General features: G+C 35.7%; 1 non-coding gene across 1 annotated transcript; it reads left to right on the top strand.

Annotated features, from left to right (window-relative positions):
• Positions 1 to 865: 865 nt before the first annotated feature.
• LOC111734400 lies at positions 866 to 984 on the top strand. Its single transcript, XR_002778438.1, has one exon. It is a non-coding gene; the product is annotated as a 5S ribosomal RNA (ribosomal RNA).
• The last annotated feature ends 4,274 nt before the right edge of the window (positions 985 to 5,258 follow it).

The raw sequence follows: 5,258 nt of genomic DNA, 5'->3' as shown, positions 1-5,258 counted from the left end.
ACTGGGGACCATAAGTAAAGGGAACTTTAAGGGAGAGCAAGAGTGATTGTTTTTTCCTAAGGCCACTGGGAAGACGAATGCAGGCCCTTTCAGAATGGCTACTGCCGTTTTCCCTTAGTAAAAGGTCCCATTTTTCAAGGTAATAATGGCAAAGGGATAGCACTCCTCTAAAGTAAATCCCAGCAGAGAGCCTCTGTCTGCTCTAGAGGGTGGCTCAACAGAGGCCAAGTTAATTCACTTAAATCGTGCCATATCCAGATGCTCAGCATAATTTTTAAGTGATATGAACCTCAGAACCCTTGTTTCTGGGTAGGTTAGCTAGTGGCACCTCCTGGCATTCAAAGGCAGCCAGTTTCTTCCTAAGGAATTTCCACTAATCTCTTCTCCAGGAATAGACCTTGGCTCCCAAGGCAGTGTCAGCATGTTTAAGGCATAGCTTTACTCCAGCCCTAGCATTGCCAAAGCAAGATGTCCCAGCTGTAGGCAAGTGGACTGAGATTTGCAGTACCTTCTCCAAGGCCCCCAAACCAGATGGTTGCAGTGAGTGGTCTGTGAACTTTGGAGTCCTACTTGCTTTAGGTATCTGGGGATAAGAGATCTGAGGGAGAAGGAGGTGACAGTAAAGGAGAGCAGAAGAAGCTCATGTACGTGTGATAAGCCTGAGCCACTCTCTGACATACTTCTTCCTTATCCACTCTTTCTATGGCAGCTTTTTTTTCTTTCTTTTTTTTTTTTTTTTTTTTTTTTACCTCATCTGCCCTTCATTTTTATGCCAAACAGATTTAAGTTATTTGAAGTAAAATATAGTATTGGTTTCTGATTTTCTCTGGGAATGGTCTTCAACCAAATAGAAAATATAATTTGCGTCTACAGCCATGCTACCCTGAACATGCCTGATCTCATCTGATCTCAGAAGCTAATCAGGGTTGGGCCTGGTTAGTACTTGGATGGGAGACCACCTAGGAATACCAGGTGCTGTAGATGTTTAAATACACACACACACACGTATGTATATGTATATGTATATGTATATGTATATGTATATGTATATGTATATGTATATGTATATGTATATGTATATGTATATGTATATGTATATGTATATGTATATGTATATGTATATGTATATGTATATGTATATGTATATGTATATGTATATGTATATGTATATGTATATGTATATGTATGTATAAAATTTGTAAAATACTCCATTCAGAATTGCTTCAAAATAATATAGAAGGGAAAAATGTAAGGATTATAGATGACACAGGACTGCCTCTGAGTTGATAACTGTTAAAGCTGAGTGATGGTATTTTCACAATAGCCAAAATGTGGAAGCAATCCAGTGTCCATCAACAGGTGAACAGACAAACAAAATGAGGTCTATACATACAATGAAATATTATTTAGCCTTAAAAAGGAAGAAAATCCTAACACATGCTACAACATGGATGAAACTCGAGGAAATTAAGTGAAATGAGACAGTCACAAAAAGACACTTAGTGTGTGATTACACTTACAAGAACCACCTAGAGTAGTCAAATTCACCAAGACAGAAAGTAGAATGGTAGTTGCCACAGGCTGGGAAAAGGGAGGAATGGGGAGTTTTTGTTTAATGGGTAATGAGTTTCAGTTTTACAAGATGGAAGAGTTCTTGAGATTGATTGTAGAACAATGGAAATGTACTTAACACTAACAAACTGTACACTTGAAATGGTTAATTTAATGTTATGTATATTTCGCCACAATTAAAAATTTTAATGAAAAAAGTTTTTAAGCTGTGTGATGGTCGCATGAGTGTTCATCATACTATTCTGTCTACTTTTGAATACATTTGGAATTTTCTATAATAAAAAGCTAAACGTTCCAAATATAAAACTATAAAAATATTTAATAGTAAACTTAAAAAGAAATGTCCACAGTCCAGATTAAAAATACCATAAAACTTTACTAAAGGATATAAAAGAGGTCTTGAATAAATGGTTATTTTGTTTCTGGATGGGAAAGTGCAATCTTGGAGTGATGGCCATCCTTTCTATATTATAAATTTAGTTCAATCCTTTCCAAGAAGTCAACAAGGAGCTGTTCTGAGGAACAACAGGCTGATTCCAATATTAGTCAGGAAGAGGAAATGCATAGGAAGAGCCAAGGTAAATTTGGAAAAGAGAAACAAAGAAGGAAGACATGCCTTACCAGGAAGCAAATTTCACTTTAATTTCACAGTAATTAAAACTCTGCCTTAGTGGCACACTAACACACAAAGAGATCAGAATAACTGAATGGAGAGTGAAGAAATGGATTCTGGGACAGCAGCAGCTTAATGTGTCTACTTTCCCTCCACATAAAACACCACCCACCAGTTCTGAGCCAAGCAGCTGCTGAGGCCAACAGGAGGCAAGGGCTTGGAAGAAATAGGCTGGGTAGTTAAAGTGGGGTTTTCTCCCCCTAAGAGAGCCAAGGTGAGATTCTGACCCACAACTCTTGCCACACATACACACTCAAGTCTCTCTGGCCCCTGAAAAGCTAAGGAGGAATTGAACAGGTGAGCAGAGGGTGCTACACCTTTGGGGCCGTGAGACCCAGGATCATAGAGTTCCTCCTGCTATCTCAATAGGGGGTTGCCTACCTGTCTGCCTGCTCTGACTGGGCCTCTTCCACAACCAAGTCAGTTTCCTAGCTACGGGGATTAGGCAAAGAAGGGAAACAACAAACCCAAGAGGCTGGTAGCGACAAAGGGAGGAACATACTTAATATCCAGAACAGGCTTCTAAAGGGTCACCAGAGGAGACAAATGACAACAACAACAAGAGCCCAATGTAAATATCCTGAAACTAAAACACACGCTTTTTTAACCAAAAAAATGAAGTGGATGATTTAAGGAAAAAGATAAGGATGAGATGTGAATTAGTGTCTTGGAAGATAAAGTATGAGAAATATCACAAACCATAGAGAAAAATACAAAGAAATTGAAATCATGAGAGAATATGTGAGATTTTGAAGGCAGATCTGGGAGACCTAATATGGGACTAGTTAAGTTTCAGAAAAAAAAAAAAAAAAGAGTGGAATAACATCTACAGATATCTGGGGTCAAGACCTATACCTAGCCAGGTCATCATTCACCTATAGGAGTTTTAAAAACTTATTACTTTACATATATGCAAGGATCCAAAATGTCCAATCCTTACAAATATGCAAGAATTCAAAAATTATAGCACTCTCTGAAGAAAATCGTTTTTAAAGGACTCCAACCAAAATCAAATGAATTATAACAAAGAAGAGAGGAAATAGGGGTCAGTAATAAGTCATATTTATATATACATACACACACATATATCTATACATTTACCTATATATATGCATGTGTATACATGTATTATTGTGCATAAATATATATACATATATAGTTCAATAGAAATAATTATAGACTAGAAATGTGTAATGCTGAACAAGGATTCTTAAAATAAAGGTGAAATACTGCAAAGGAAATTCTAATAAGATCTAGAAATAAAAGTACTATGCCATTTCAGCAAAACCTAGGAGTTGGAAGGCAGGGCTTGCAGAGTGAACACATCCCAAAGGCTCTTGGGGTAAGAATAAGAAAATAAGGAAAGTAAAAGTATTCTGCATATCTTACTGGCAGAGGAAAGTAGCACCCAAATTGGAGAAATTATAAGAGAATAGAGTATCCAAATGGGAGAGATAATATCTCATTTTCCTGTAATAAAAAAAAAAAAATAAGAGTTTGATTGTGAGCACCAGTAAAGGAAAGGGGAGATAACTATTAATGGAATGGAAAAAGTTCAGGGGAATTCCCACATTAACAAGGATTTCATAGCAATTTGAGCAAGCTGGCCAAATTAAGGAAAAAGAAGAAAAAATTGTAAGTTAAGCCAGAAGGAATCAAATCAAATATAATAGTTGTATGCTAAGTGTGAATGAACCGAATTCTCTTTAAAAAACGGAATCTGTAGATTGGACTAAAAAGCCCCCAAAATCTTTCGTAATGCTGTATAAAGAAATATACCTTAAAGAAAGTGGTAAGAAAAGTTAAAAGTCCAGGAACATATCTATGTAGATAGGAAGTTTTACTATCTGGTAAAAACAACATTTCACATTAGGGAATGGATGGATATTTCATAAAGAGTATTGGAACAATTAGATATATATATTTGGAAAAATTCAAATTTGGATCAAAAAGAAAATATCTGTAGCAAACTAGGCACCCTCAAGATAATTTTCTTTTAAAGACATGCAACAAATTCAGAGAAAATATTTATAACATGTATGTTATTCATAATAGACAAAGAATATCCAGAATTTGTAAAGATATCCTACAAATCAGTAGGAAAAAGGCAAACTACCCAGTGCAGCAATCATCAATGGATAAGTATGTTTCACAGAAAAGAAAGCCAAATTGTCAATAAATCCATAAAATGATACTAAATCTTACTTAAACAGGGAAATGCATATTAATACAACACGATGCCATTTTTCTCTCATCAGACTGGCCAAAGTGTTAAAAATTTGTAACATCAAGCAATGGCAAAGGTTTGGGGGATTATAAATACAGTCTCTTTGGAAGTCAATCTGACACTATCTAATACGATTTTTTCTTATGTGAGTCTAACAGAATTTTAAAAATATATTTCTTTTGACTCAGAAATTCTACTTCATCATTATTTGAGAAGAAGTCACATGTGTGCAAGGAGGCATGTATATAGCAAACCACTGGGAATAATGCAAATGTCAATCAGTAAGGGAATGGTTAAATAAGCTGTAGCACATCCAAACTGTAGACTCTTGCAGCTGTTAGAAAAAATGAGGTACCGTATATCCAATGTACAGAAAAATTAAAAGATATCTCTGACACATTGTAAAGTGAAAGACGCAAGCTGCAGAATAATTTACATAGTATATCACATTTGTAAAAAAAAAAAAAATCCCACAAAACTGTTATACCTTCATTGTATAGGTATGTAAGTGGGGAGGGGACTGGGATTGGGGATAAACAATAAGAATTTTAGTTTTATCTGTATTGTTTGAGTGTTTTATAAAAAGAATATAATCACACATTATGTATGTGGAATTAAAATACATGTTTCACCCATGACAAGAGGACCCTTCATGCTTCGAAGGGCAAACGTTTCTGTTAATACATTCATAAATGCCTACTGTAGACCAGTAGCTGTTGGGGAGAAAAAAATGAATCATACACAGAGTCCTGGAGGCATTCTTTTTCTGGTAGAGGAGATAAGACT

This window comes from Pteropus vampyrus, unplaced genomic scaffold (genome assembly GCF_000151845.1).
Source record: "Pteropus vampyrus isolate Shadow unplaced genomic scaffold, Pvam_2.0 Scaffold14, whole genome shotgun sequence".
NCBI lineage: Eukaryota > Metazoa > Chordata > Mammalia > Chiroptera > Pteropodidae > Pteropus > Pteropus vampyrus.
The sequence above is the reverse complement of the archived record's forward strand: the minus strand, read 5'-3'. Positions and strand labels throughout refer to the sequence as shown.